Source organism: Chlorocebus sabaeus, chromosome 10 (assembly GCF_047675955.1).
Source record: "Chlorocebus sabaeus isolate Y175 chromosome 10, mChlSab1.0.hap1, whole genome shotgun sequence".
Lineage (NCBI taxonomy): Eukaryota > Metazoa > Chordata > Mammalia > Primates > Cercopithecidae > Chlorocebus > Chlorocebus sabaeus.
In genome coordinates this window covers 93716612-93732213 of record NC_132913.1, presented here as the reverse complement: position 1 = coordinate 93732213, position 15602 = coordinate 93716612, and the positions used below count along the sequence as shown (strand labels likewise).

The 15602-nt window shown below is 43.2% G+C and overlaps 1 pseudogene; it reads left to right on the top strand.

The window, feature by feature from the left end:
* The first annotated feature begins 8029 nt into the window (after positions 1 to 8029).
* On the top strand, positions 8030 to 11281 carry LOC103218316 (ATP synthase subunit O, mitochondrial pseudogene; annotated as a pseudogene).
* Positions 11282 to 15602: the final 4321 nt, after the last annotated feature.

Genomic DNA, 15602 nt, shown 5'->3' with positions numbered 1-15602 from the left:
AATTTTCCCAGCTTCTTTAGTGCTCATAAAGAACCATAATTAAGTATACGTGTATATGTGTGTTAATAATGATAAAATCATTCCAGAGGTAGATGATTTTACTTTGTATAACATTAATGAAATGAAAGTTCCATTGGGGCAGAATGACAGATAGAAAGGCCATGTTTAATGTTATCAATATAGTTGGGTGATAGAATAAATAATCTATATCAACATGACATTTTCCATATGGTAACCAAAAATTTATTTGACTAAGCTTTTATCTCCTGAACTTGCTGGCAGTTTTGTAACTAAAGAGAAAATCAGCCAGGCACAGTGGCTCATGCCTGTAATCCCAACACTTTGGGAGGCCAAGGTGGGGGTGGATCATGAGGTCAAGAGTTCGAGATCAGCCTGGCCAAGATAGTGAAACCCCGTCTCTACTAAAAAATACAAAAATTAGCCAGGCGTGATGACAGGCACCTGTAAACCCACCTACTCGGGAACCTGAGGCATGAGAATGACTTGAACCCGGGAGGCGGAGATTGCACTGAGCCAAGATTGCGCCATTGTACTCTAACCTGGGTGACAGAGCAAGACTCTGTCTCAAAAAAAAAAAAAAAAAAGAGAAAATCGCCAGCTCTTCTAAAGGGTAAGTGGTACTTTTAGATGTTACTTCCCTAAATGAACTCTTCCCTGCCTCCACAAACCTATGCCCCAGCCTAAATCAGGGCCCCTACTCTAAGCTCCTCACTTAGAGCAACTATGATTATGTATGTGGAGGCTTATTTCAAGAATGTCTGTCTCCGCCACCAGCCTGTGGTTTTGCTTACCTTCACGCTCCCAGAGCCTAGCACAGTGCCTGGCAAACAGTAAGGCTCAATAGTATTTATTGAAGGAAAGACTATTCAGTAGGTTTTGATAAGGGCATTTGATAAGGGCATTTTGTCTGGGCTTCGTGGCAATAACTATTTTGTCTGAGAAGACAAACGTGAACTGGAGAAGAGAATTTAAGTTCTTAATTATCATCAAATCAATTCCTGTTTCAGTTCCTCTTTTTTTTTTTTTTGAGACAGAGTCTCGCTCTGTCACCCAGGCTGGAGTGCAGTGGCAAGATCTCAGCTCACTGCAAGTTCCAAGCTCCGCCTGCCAGGTTCATGCCATTCTCCTGCCCCACCCTCCTGAGTAGCTGGGACTACAGGCAGCCTCCACCTGCCTGCCACCACGCCTAGCTAATTTTTTTGTATTTTTAGTAGAGACGGGGTTTCGCTATGTTAGCCAGGATGGTCTTGATCTCCTGACCTCGTGATTCACCCGCCTCGGCCTCCCAAAGTGCTGGGATTACAGGCCTGAGCCACTGCGTCCGGCCCCCTTTTTTTTTTTTTTTTTTTTTTTTTACCTAAAGCGTTAAAAGAATATTGAATACCTAGAAAAGCCAGCCCCACTCCTGAGAGGTGTGTTCAATCTGTTCAGCCACTTCCTTACTTCCTTAGACCAGCACTTCTGATTGATAACAGGTTTCATTTCCAGGAAAAAATGATGAGATTTTTTTTCCAAACTACTATGAGGGGTTCACTATAGTTCACTATAAACCATTGTCACTGTCATAAGTTGTTTATCCTTAAAACCAGTTGACCTAACTGCACTCAAAGGAAGCAAGTACCAACCACGTCTAATTATATAAGGTCGCATTTAACACATACAGTAATACTAAGCATTTCCTGAGTACTTGTGAAGTACAGTACAATGCTAAGCAACTTCACGTGCATTGCCATATTTAACTCTCACAAGAATCCTGGGAGGTACTGTTATTATTTCCACAAGGCTAAGAGAGCTTTGGCACTTAGCAAAAGTGGTGAAGACCAGACTAAACATCTAGGTCTGTCTGACCTCAGGGTCTTCCTTCTTAACCCCTATACACACAGTCTCTCTGAGTAATGATCTGTTAAGGTGTTCATCTCCCTTACTAAACTGAGAAAGTCAAGGGCAAGAAATATATTTTACTCATCCTTGTATCTCAGCAAGGAACAGAGTGCTGAAAACGTAATAGGTGCTCAATGAATGTCTAGTGAAGAAGGAAGTGATTTCTCAGTCATCAAAATGATGCTATGTTTAGTAGGGTTTTAATGTTACATATATTGAATTATATTATGTATAGACATAAAATATGAAATAAGACAAATTGTATGTAATAAGTCAAATATTATATATATAAATATATATAGCGCTTCTTGAGTTGTTTTTTTATTTTTTTGAGACAGGGTCTCTCACTCTGTCGTCCAGGCTGAGGGCAGTGGCACGATCACAGCTCACTGTAGCCTCAACCTTCTGGGCTCAAGTGATCCTCCCACTTTAGCCTCCCAAGTAGCTAGGACTACAGGCACACACCACCACACCTGGATAGGTTCTGATTTTTTGGAGAGACAAGGTCTTGCTATATTGTCCAGGCTGGTCTCGGACTTCTGGATGTGAGTAATCCTCCTGCTTTGGCCTCACAAAGTGCTGAGCTTACAGGCATGCCATCGCACCTGGTATATATAACTATTTTTATGAAATTATTAATCCATAGGTCAAAATGGATTTTGTTAGGTCAAAAATGGTCAAGATCAAATACCAGCCAGTTTGTTAGGTCAAAAATGGTCAAGATCAAATACCAGCACTTTTACATGGCACAAGCTAATTTTTTTTAAAAGCTCTGTCAACTCTCAGTTATATAATTAAGTAAAATTCTCCAGTGCCAGATTTTTCCACTCAACTAGAGGTTTATCATTATAAACTATTAAAGAGAAAGTTTCATAAAAAATTAAGGATATCATAGCTATAAGCACTTTCTTCTGGGTTCAATAATCTAACTTTCATCCAACTTTGTATTTTATTATTTTTCATGCCATTAGGGACAACTTGGTCCTAATGAAAATTCAAGCAGGCACTATATATTACACATGGCTTGGATTCTCCATCTTTTTATGCTGCCAGATTGCCTATCTCCTTTCAAACTCCTTCTCAATGAAGTCTCTTCTTTTTTAGATTAACTCCACCTTTATCCCATGCCCTGACCCACCCCCAATGTTCCTCAAGCACTTTCATAATGATATTTCACATGTTTATAGTGATCACCTTTTGCTGAATATTGCTCTCTATTATATTCAATTATGTAAACCATTTGAAATGGAGGAACTATACCCAACTCATTCAGTTATTATACTAGGTGACTGACTCGTTGAGTTGGAAGATTAACTTTTTTTTCTTTTTTTGTGTAAAAAGAAACATAAAATTAGCACTTCAGACAGTGACTCTGGATGACATTTTAAGTACATATGAGCTCTGCTTTGCTTCTACATGATACCTGAGGGAGGACTATGACCTCTCCTTATTGAATTCCTTATGTGCTAAACTTTATAAAACGCATTACTTTCTTGGGCCAGGCATAGTGGCTCATACCTGTAATCCCAGTGCTTTAGGAGGCCAAAGCAGGATGATGGCTTTGGGCCGGGAGCTTAAGACCAGCCTGGGCAACATAGTGAGACCCTGTCTCTATAGAAACATAGTGGGGCACGGCGGCATGTGCCTGTAATCCAAGCTACTCAAGAGGCTGAGGCAAGGGGATCGCACGAGCCCGAGAATTCAAAGCTGCAGTGAGCCAAGGTCACACTACCGCACTCCAGCCTGGTGGCAGAGCAAGACCCTGTCTTCATTTCCCCTTACTTGAAACTTTGTCATCTAGGGATTGCCAGTGATACCAACAAGGCCTCCTGTTTTTTGGTGTTCCAAGAATACATACTTAATCCACTGGTGGGCCTCTGTGGAATTTTAAAACTCCATTCAATGCAAAGTCCACTTGGGAACTTCCTGGTCCTAGTTGAGTTGAACACAGTTGTACTATCTGGCCTGGTTAAATTCTGAAATCCTACATGTAGATCAGCAACACCGACATTACTGGTTTTAAGAATTAAAGAGACTTCATTGCTGGTCTGAGTTAGACGTGGATTTCAAAGAGGATAGTAATCGACAGTGTTGTCGAGAATAGCACAGTGAAAAATGGAAAGGTCTATGCAAATATATTTTGCTTGTAACCTGACATTTTCCCAGTTCCCAGTGTGTACAAATGAGGTAGTATTTAGAATTGTAACTCAGGATTCATTGGGGTGTCCCCACTGGCTGGTCCATTGCCCACTGTGTTTGCCCAAGTAAATCACACTTTCTTATTTGTAAACTGAGATTAGAGGTGCCTTCAAGTGACAATATGTTGTGATTCAATAACATCCTTCCAAAAACATGATGTTGACACTTCAGAATTAATATTAGAACACTTGGAAACCTTTCATTCAATAACTCTGGTGGTATTACTTTTTTTTTTTTTTTTAAATTTGAGACAGTCTTGCTCCGTCACCCAGGTTGGAGTGCAATGGCTTGGCTCACTGCAACCTCTGCCTCCCCGGTTCAAGCAATTCTCCCGCCTCAGCCTCCTGAGTAGCTGGGATTACAGGTGCCCGCCACCACGCCCAGCTATTTTTTGTATTTTTATTAGAGGGGGGGTTTCACTATGTTGGTCAGGCTGGTCTCAAACTAATCTCAGGTGATCCACCCACCTCAGCCTCCCAAAGTGCTGGGATTACAGGCATGAGCCACTGCGCCCAGCCAGAATTACTTTTTTTTGAGACGGAGTTTTACTCTTGTTGCCCAAGCCAGAGTGCAATGGCACAATCTCGGCTCACTGCAACCTCCACCTCCCGGGTTCAAGCGATTTTCCTGCCTCAGCCTCCCAAGTAGCTGGGATTACAGGCACACGCCACCATGCCTGGCTAATTTTTTGTATTTTTAGTAGAAACGGGGTTTCACCACGTTAGCCAGGCTGATCTCAAACTCCTGACCTCAGGTGATCCACCCCCCTCAGCCTCCAAAAGTGCTGGGATTACAAGCATGAGCCACAGCACCCAGCCCAGAATTACTATTTTTAAAAATCAAAAGTAACCTTAAGTTGCTTTCATCACCCCTATTTTCATCCTGCACTACTGTGCCTTCTTTCCGGAAGAAACTAGCCTACAGTATAACCAGCATATTTTGTTGTCCTACTGACTTGTGAGCTCATGTTCCCAACCATTTGCCAGGTTTAGTTTGTAAAAAGGATGACGAGGAGAAGGTTATAAATAATTGGTTCTGTTCCTGGCTGAAAAGCCATCTGTTTCCCATTTGTGGTTTGGGGTAATTCACTATCTCCAGCATCCTACCTTTTAGATTAGGTAGAAAGAGAAAGTCCATTCTCAGATACATTTTTTATAAAGTTAGCACCATAACAACAGCTTAGATAAGCTCATTTTATATCCAGTTGTAGTTGAAGCTTCACAATACCCTGGCGTCACTGATTTTATTGAATTGTATTTGGGTAACAGTTGTGGGAAGGCATTGCTAAATTTTATGCAGAATTTGTGCCTTTGAGAAATAGATATTTGCTATTGCTTTATGGTAAGTAATATAAAATATAAAAGTTCTTTTGTTCATGTAAGTTGTGAGCTTATGTGTGATTTTTAACTTTTTTTTTTTTTTTTGAGATGCAGTTTTGCTCTTGTCGCCCAGGCTGGAGTGCAATGGCATGATCTCGGCTCACTGCAACCTCTGCCTCCTAGGTTCAAGCAATTCTCCTGCCTCAGCCTCCCGAGTAGATGGGATTACAGGCATGCACCACCACACCTGGCTAGTTTTGTATTTTTAGTAGAGACGGGGTTTCTCCATATTGGTCAGGCTGGTCTCGAACTCCCCACCTCAGGTGATCCAACCGCCTCAGCCTCCCAAAGTGCTGGGATTACAGGTGTGAGCCACTGCACCCAGCCAATTTTTAACATTTAAAAATTTTTACATAATTTTAGAACACTCTAATCTGTGTTTAATTTTTTAAGTATATTGTGAAGTTACTTATATATTAAGCCTACACAATTGTTGGAACAAAATATTGTTGTTTCTGCTAGAAAAACTTGTCAGTGTTCTAATGATGGGGCCCTGTTCTCTGATATTTGTCTACTGCTTTAAAAACACAGCAAAGAAAAAAAGAAGGAAGGTAGGCAGGCAGGCAGGAGGGGAGAAAGAGAAAAAAGAAAAAAAAAGAGAAAGAAAAAGACTACACGAAAAGAAGGATGATAGAAATATAATAAAATAAAACTCAGCCTTAGTAAGTCACAAAAGAGATGCTTAATGGAAAAAGAATAAAAAGCAAATCTAGTACTTGCCAGATATTTTCTAAATATTATTTAATAATGCACACAACAAACCATAAAATGAAAATTAGTATTACTATTTTAACTGTGAGTAAACTGAAACTCAGAAAGTTAAGTAGCTAACTCCAGGTCACATAGAGAGAAAGACACCGGGTGGGGTCCAGTTTCAGGTGTAAATGACTTCAAAGCTGCCCTACTCTGTGTACCTCAATTAAAGATGACTCAACTCAAGCTTAGGACTCGTGGTGACTCCCAATGTGGAAGGCTGGATGCTTTACTTACATAGCAGAACCCTCCATTTCAGTTGCATCTGTCCATTTTTGCTCTGATTCATCCATGCCTGTGAACATCTGGAAGGCCTTGGAGCGGTTCCTGCCAGAAATCTGTTTGCATGAGTCAATGAGGAGCCTCCTGAGAGAAAATTGATCCTAAGGGGAAAAAAGTAGGGATATTAACATTTGTCCAATTACAAAGTCCTCAGAGTGAAGGAAGGAGCAGAGAAAACTGGTTCTAAACAGTAAGGGGCAAGGCTACATATCAATGCTGGAAGATGCTGGTACACATGCAGCCCAGCTTTCCTATCATATCTCTAACAGGGATGTGGGAGGGCGGCAGCCCCCCAACCCCCAAGACAGACCACAGACCAAAGCATTGTTCTGACCCTATGAAAGTACCTGTTTATGGGTGAGAGGAAGGTTCAGATCCTACTGGAGGAACCAGCAGGACTGCCTGGAATAGAGCCCATATCCCAGGCATTGAAGAAGAAGAGGAAATAGATGCTGGAGGAGGGTTAGAAGTGCTGGGCAGAAGCTGGACATGGTGGCTCAAGCCTGTAATCCCAGCACTTTGGCAGGCCGAGGTGGGAGGATCACTTGAGGCCAGGAGTTCGAGACCAGCCTGGCCAACATGGTGAAACGCCATCTCTACTAAAAATACAAAAATTAGCTGGGTGTGGTGGTGGGCGCCTGTAATTCCCGCTACTCGGGAGGTTAAGGCAGGAGAATCGCTTGAACCCGGGAGGCGGAGGTTACAGTGAGCCGAGATGGCACCACTGCACTCCAGCCTGGGCAACAGAGTGAGGCCCTGTCTCAAAAAAAAAAAAAGTGCTGGGCAGGAATGTTGGCTCTCAGAGAAGATAGCCCAGAGTAGGAGAGGGAAGCAAATGGCTAAAGCCGTCTTTTAATTAGCAAGTTTGATGTTAAGGAAATGTAAGCCACCCCTAGAGAGTCCATGAAATGGATCTAGTCTTCTGCTCAACTGGGAGTAGGAGCCAGTAACATCCACGCGAAATGCATACATGATTTCATTTAATACTTACTGTAACCTAATAAAGTCTCAGTGTTGCCACCTCCAATTTATAGTTATTTTTAAAAGAAATGAGGTTCAAAAAGGATTAACAACTTTCTAGACTCACAAAAAAATAAGTAGTTATGTTAATAAGAGGTTGTTATGTCAGCAACATGGCAGTATAAAAAAACCTGAATTATCCTTCCCCCTCCCCTCCACATACTGATTCAACAAAAATTCATTGACAAATTCCCTTTGCGGAAGACCAGAAACTACCTGAAAGGCTCCTGCACCCCCAGAAAATGCTACATCAGACTCACCGAAGCCAGTAAGGAGACTCGGGACATTCTCTCACTGGAGACCCTGCCCCTAACCCCGTGCCGTATGACCATGAGGAGATCCCCTCACTCCCAAGCTTCCACCAGAGGAGGGAGAGGTTTTGGTCTTTGTGTCCAGCACCTCAACTCTTGTGAGAGGACTTCCCAAAAAACTAGCTATATTTTGCCAGTCCTGGAAGTCTCATGATCGGTTACAGTTTGGATACCGAGGGGAGAATGGAGGTGGAGTCTCTGGCTGATAAGAGCCATTGGCCCTTCCCCTCACACAGCACAGAGTTTGTGGATAAAAAAAAGTCCAGTTCTCAGCTTTTCCTAGGGGAGAAAGAACCCCCGCTTATCAAAAAGAAAAAGACAGAAAGTGTTGACAAGGATGTGGAACTCCTGCACGCTGTTGGTAGGAATGCAAAATGATGCAGCCACTGTAGAAAACAGTTTGGAATTTCCTCAAAAAATTAAAAATAGAACTACCATGTGATCTAGCAATCTCACTTGTGGGTACATATCCAAAAGAATTGAAATCAGGATCCCAAAAAGATATCTGTACCCCTGTGTTCATTTCATCATTATTCACAATAGCCAAGATGGCTATGGAAACAACCTAAATATCCATTGAAGGATGAATGAATAAAGAAAATGTGGGGCCAGGAGCAGTGGCTCATGCCCGTAATCCCATCACTTTAGGAGGCCAAGGTGGGCGGATCACCTGAGGTCAGGAGTTTGAGACCAGCCTGGCCAATATGGTGAAACCCTGTCTCTACTAAAAATACAAAAATTAGCCAGGCATGGTGGCATGCAACTGTAGTCCCAGCTACTAGGGAGGCTGAGGAAGGAGAATCACTGGAACCTGGGAGGCAGAGATTGCAGTGAGCCGCGGTCATGCTACTGCACTCCAGCCTGGGTGACAGAGCAAGACTCCATCTCAAAAAAAAAAAAAAAAAAGGCCAGGCGCGGTGGCTCAAGCCTGTAATCCCAGCACTTTGGGAGGCCGAGGCAGGTGGATCACGAGGTCAGGAGATCGAGACCATCCTGGCTAACATGGCAAAACCCCGTCTCTACTAAAAATACAAAAAAATTAGCCGGGTGTGGTGGTGGGCGCCTGTAGTCACAGCTACTCGGGAGGCTGAGGCAGGAGAATGGCATGAACCCGGGAGGTGGAGCTTGCAGTGAGCTGAGATCGTGCCACCACACTCCCCCTGGGGGACAGAGCAAGACTCCGTCTCAAAAAAAAAAAAAGAATGTTGTTGACATTTTTAAATGGTTGTTTAAAAAAACAAAAACAAATAGCAACAAAAAGAAGACGACTATGTCACAGAGACTGTATATCAGATCAGTGGCCTGTTAGGAACCAGGTAGCATAGCAGGAGGCAAGTGGCAGGCGAAGAGAGCATTACCACCTGAGCTCTGTCTCCTGCCAGATCTATTAGATTCTCATAGGAGTGCAAACTCTATTGTGAACTGCACATGCAAGGATCCAGGTTGTGCACTCCTTATGAAAATCTAATGCCTGATGATCTGAGGTGGAACTGTTTCATCCTGAAACCATCTCCCCCATACCCTCATCCATGGAAAAATTGTCTTTCACGAAACCAGTCCCTGGTGCTGAAAAGGTTGGGGACGGCTGCTATATGTGGTCCACAAAGCCTAAAATCTTTACTATCTGGCCCTTTGCAGAAAGTTTCCTGACCCCATTAGATCTTTATGACCTGATATGGAAAGATTTCTAAGCAAAGTTATGGACTAGCATTAGCATATTTATGTTTTAAAAAATTCTTAGATATGTGTACATACCTCTATATACATATGCAGGCACAGACAAAAGATTGAACCAATAGTTGGTAAACTGCTGTCAGTGACTCCTGCTAGGAAGCAATGTGGGAACTGAGTGGGTTGGGATGTTTATTTTTTATTCTACAGATTTGTTCTGTTCTCGTCTTCTACAAAGAGAATATATCTATGTATTACTTTTCTGTTTTGTTTGTTATTGTTGTTTTTGTTTTGAGACAGGGTCTCATTCTGTCACCCAGGCTGGAGTGCAATGGCACGATCACAGTTCACTGCAGTACTGACCTCATGGACTCAAGCAATCCTTCCACCTCAACCTCCCGAGTAGTTGAGACTATAGACATGCACCACCATGACTGGATAATTTTTATATTTGGTTTGTTTGTTCATTTGTTTGAGATGGAGTTTTACTCTGTCGCCTAGGCTGGAGTGCAGTGGCACGATCTTGGCTCACTGCAACCTCTGCCTCCCAGGTTCAAACAATTCTCCTGTCTCAGCCCCCCGAGTAGCTAGGACTACAGACGCATGCCACTGCTCCTGGCTAATTTTTGTATTTTTAGCAGAAATAGGGTTTCACCATATTGGTCAAGCTGGTTTTGAACTCGTGACCTCAAGCAATCCACCCACCTTGGCCTCCCAAAGTGCTGGGATTACAGGCATGAGCCACCACACCCGGCCTTAATTTTTGTATTTTTTATAGAGACAGCATCTTGCTATGGTGCCCAGGCTGGTCTCGAACCCCTGGGCTCAAGCAATCCTCCCACCTCTGCCACCCAAAGTGCTGGGATTATAAGTGTGAGCCACCACACCCAGGCTATATATTACTTCTATAATTAAAAAATAGTAAAAAGGTGCCCGGGAGATGATGGCCACCCTCCAGCAGTGTCTAGGCTCTCCCTGCAGGTGCAATGCTTCAGTACATCTGTGGTCAGACCATTGCCAAGCCTGTGAGGCTTCAGTTCAGGTATACAGTATTGAAGGTCTCTATGCCATGGCTCTTCATTCTGCTGCATCGAAATAGAATAAGCTGGAGCAAGTAGAAAAGGAGCTGTTGAGAATAGCACAAATCCTGAAGGAACCCAAAGTGGCTGCTTCTATTTTGAATCCCTATGTGAAGCGTTCCGTTAAAGTGAAAAGCCTAAATGACATCACAGCCAGAGACGTTCTCTTCCCTCATGACCCCGATCAGTTTGCTTGCTGAACATGGTCACTGAAGCAATACCCAAGGAGTCATTTCTGCTTTTTCTACCATGATGAGTGTCCACCGTGGAGAGCTACCTTGCACAGTGGCCACTGCATCTCCTTTAGAGGAAGCCACACTCTCTGAATTAGAGAATTCTAATTCTCTAATTCTAAATCTCTTCAGGAGATTCCTAAGTCAAGGCCAAGTATTGAAATTGGAGGGTAAGACTGATCTGTCAATCATAGGTGGAATGATTGTGTGCATTGGAAAGAAATATGTTGACATGTCTGCCAAGACCAAGATTCAGAAGTTGAGCAGGGCTATGCAAGATGTTGTCTAAAAGTGTTGGTTTTCTGCCATCACTGAAAATTTTTAAACTTGGAGCAACAATAAAAAGCTTCTGGAACAGAAAAAATAATAAAAATACTACTTGGACAAAATAATGAACAATAATCTTTAGCCCTTCAAATTTCTACTTTTTGGCCAGGCATGGTAGCTCACGCCTTTTTTCCCAGCCCTCTGGGAGGCTTGAGGCGGATAGATCACTTGAGGTCAGGAGTTCAAAACCAGCCTTGTCAATATGGTGAAATTGTGTCTCTGCTAATAATACTTGCACAAAAACTACTAGAATACACATGGCAGATTAACATTCAATATCTATCTTATCTCTTCCTAGGGTGCTTTCTTACATTGAAGAAGATGGAAGATTAAAGAAAAAAAATTATACATATTTCAGACTCCCTTGCAGCTAGGGCTCTGGGTGTGATTTAGGTTTCTTAAATCAGATTATGAGGTAAGAGCCCCCCTTTTTTGGTGTTTCTACATTTACACTTTAAAAATGGTCACAAAGAGGCTGGGCATGGTGGCTCACCCCTTTAATTCCAGCCCTTTGGGAGGCCGAGGTAGTTGGATCTCTTAAACCCAGGAGTTCAAGACCAACGTGGGCAACATAGCAAAACGCTGTCTCTACAAAAAATTAAAGAGTTAGCCAGGCATGGTGGTGCACACTTGCAGTCCCAGCTACTTGGAAGGCTGAAGTTGGAGCCTGGAGTTGAAGGCTGCAGTGAGTTGTGATTGTGCCATTGAACTCCAGCTTGAGTAAAAGAGTAAGACTCTGTCTCAAAATAACAATTTTTAAAAAATGGTCACAGAGGCATGTGGTTTCTCTGGGGTAGGATTAGCAGCATTCAGGCACTAGCTCCTCTGTCAAGGAGCAGGCTACAGCAGGTACAGCTCCATTCTGAAGCTGGTCATTGTGGAGACAAGTTTCTACTCATGATGGCTTCCTGATTGGATCAGTGATGGTATGACTTCATGGCCAACAACTGTTACGGCAGCTTCCCCATTCAGCAAATGCTTTCCTGACAAGAGAATATGCAGCAGCTTCCTTGGTGTTCTGATTCTGCAGTGTGGCTTTGAGAATCATTTCTGAATACTCTGCCTAGAATCTGTTTCTTTAGTCCTTCAAATTTCTACTTTTCGGCCAGACCTGGTGGCTCACGCCTGTAATCCTGGCACTCTGAGAGGCTTGAAGCAGATGGATCACTTGAGGTCAGGAGTTCAAGACCAGCCTTGCCGACATGGTGAAATCTTGTCTCTACTAAAAATACAAAAATTAGCCAGGCGTGGTGGTGGGCACCTGTAACCCCAGATATTCAGAAGGCAGAGGCAGGAGAACAACTTGAACCCAGAAGGCGGAGGTTGCAGTGAACCCTGATTATGCCACCTGGGCACAACTGTACTCCAGCCTGGGCAACAGAGCAAGACTCTGACTCAAAAAAAAAAAAAAATCAACTTTTCTATAGCTTGAGTAGATTCTGTTCTCTAAAAGTGAACCCTAATCAATACAGCAACCTAAGTCCTATAACAAAGAGTTATAAGAGGAAAGAAGGAATTCCAAGGAGGTCACATACATTCTTTCTAATCCTCACAGCAACATAGGAGGTAGGACTCTTATTTTAGAGAAGACAAAACAAAACACAGGAGATAAAGTTCCTGAATCAGTGTCATATAATTATTAACTAGCAGAACAGGTACTCAAACCTATATCTGAGTATCAAACCCATTTCCAAACACACAAAAGCATATATGTCAGCTTGGCAATATGATCCTCAGGCTCATGATGGAGGTGGTGGTGGTGGTGGTTGTTTCTGTTACCACTGAAGTACAAATGCACTCATGAACAGCAACACGACAGAGGTTAAATGTTGGTAGATTTAAGTGACCCAGGATATTTCTCTTTTGAGTATACTCGGCCGGGCATGGTGGCTCAAGCCTGTAATCCCAGCACTTTGGGAGGCTGAGGCGGGTGGATCATGAGGTCAAGAGATCGAGACCATCCTGGCTAACACGGGGAAATCCTGTCTCTACTAAAAATACAAAAAATTAGCCGGACGTGGTTGTGGGCACCTGTAGTCCCAGCTACTTGGGAGGCTGAGGCAGGAGAATGGCGTGAACCCGGGAGGCAGAGCTTGCAGTGAGCTGAGATCGTGCCACTACATTCCAGCCTGGGCAACAGAGCGAGACTCCATCTCAAAAAAAAATATATACTCAAGGCTTTTAATCTTTGGGGGTGGGGGGACACGTCACAAACTCAACCACTGACAATCTGATGAAACTACAAATCTTTTATCCAGAAAAAGTTCACACTCAATTTTAAGGAGTTTATGTACCCAAGTAAATAACACATTCAATAAATGTTATTGAGTTTCACTGAGTCCTAACGTTGTAATAATTTGTATGATCTTTTTTATTTTTTGAGACAGAATCTCACTGTTGCCCAGGCTGGAGTGCAGTGTCGTGATCACAACTCACTGCAGCCTCAACCTCCTGGCTCAAGCAATCCTCCCATATCAGCCTCCCAAGTAGCTAGGACCAGAGGTGCATGCGTCACAACACTGGGCTAATTTTTTTAAATTTTTTGTAGAGATGGGGTTTTGCTAATTTTTTTAAATTTTTTGTAGAGATGGGGTTTTGCTCTGTTGCCCAGGCTGGTCTTGGACTCCTGGGCTCAAGTGATCCACCCACCTCAGCCTCCCAAAGTGCTGGGATTACAGGCATGAGCCACCACACATGGCCGTTTGCATGATCTTAAAGCAGCTATGAATTTCATTCCTCCAAAGAATTGGTTCACACAATCTTCCTAGTGAACTTTTCTTAACAGATTCATCTGTTCAAATCATTCCCAATTCTAGGCTTTCTTCAAGGTGTCAGAAGCCCTTACCGCTGTGTCATTCTCACAGGGTTCCACCCAAGTTCAAATATGACAGAACCTCTGGCCTCACGCAGTATCTGCCATCATGTGTTTGCTTTATGGGAAAACATCCCTTTGTGCCTGGTTTGTCCATGAACATATTACTGTGCATTCACTCAGTTAAATTAAACAACTTAAGCCAGGCGTGGTGGCTCATGCCTGTAATCCTAGCACTTTGGGAGGCCAAGGTGGGTGGATCACCTGAAGTCAAGTGGATCAGCTGAAGTCAAGAGTTCAAGACCATCCTGGCCAACATGTTGAAACCCCGTCTCTACTAAAAATATAAAAATTAGCTGGGCATGGTTGCGGGCCCCTGATATTCCAGCTACTCAGAGGCTGAGGCAGGAGAGTCACTTGAACACGGGAGGAGGAGGTTGCAGTGAGCCGAGATCACACCATCGCACTCCAGCTTGGGCAACAAAGCAAAACTCCATCTCAAAAAATAAAAAAATTAAGCACCTTGATGTAACGCATATTTCCAGGACACACGAGCCTGGAGGTTAAAAATAATCAAAATAGACATCACCTAAAAGGATAACCTTGATTTCATTCTCATTTATGCTGTAGGAAATCCAACCATCCATCAAATTCCTCCCAAATGGTGCCACTTAGCTCTATTGGGTGCCTCCAATGTACCCTTGAAGCCACCTTCCATGTACCTCACTCAGCACTTACTATAATCCCAGCACTTTGGGAGGCCGAAGTGGGTGGATCACAAGCTGTCATAACAGTTGTTGGCCATGAAGTCATACCATCACTGATCCAATTAGGAAGCCATCATGAGTAGAAACCTGTCTCCACAATGACCAACTTCAGAATGGAGCTGTACCTGCTGTAGCCTGCTCCTGGACAGAGGAGCTAGTGCCTGAATGCTGCTAATCCTACCCCAGAGAAACCACCACAACATCCTCACAACCCTGCCCTCTCTTGTCCCCAATACTTGGCTTCTTGCTATCTTTAAACCAACCTATGAACTTCAATTCTTTTTTCCCTTTATGTGGTTCCTTTCCATAAGGCTCTTAATAAAAAGCCCAAGCCCGGGACACATCAGCCTTCCAGATCATGCCCAAGCAAGTTTGACCTCTAAAGCGACCATAATGTTGCAAGACCTGATATCCTCCCTGCTTTTACTCCGTAAGTCCCTGTGTCCACCACCCACTCCAACTGCATCCAAGGAGAAACATATCCTGCCACTGGATGGAAGTAAAACTGCATAAAAGCAAGCTTACTGCAGTCATTTCTGCCTTGCAAGAGGCCACAGTCCATGCACAATTCATATCAAGGGGCAGAGAAATTTCTTCACTGCTTCCATCTACTGCAAACAGACACTGGTGGAGGCGAGAGGAAAAGGAAGGCTGAAATTTCAAAGGCACAGCTCCTCTATGTTGCTAAACTGTGTGATACAGAGAGTAGATGGCATGTCGTTTTCACAGAGATATTCATGAGACTTCAGCTATAAAACCAAAGGCCTGAAAAACTAAGAGAGGGCAGAGAATTTAAACTAGTAGCAAATGAAATACAGAGAGTAGGTGTCTTGGTTTAGATTTTACAAAAAGCAGCTGCTAAGGAAG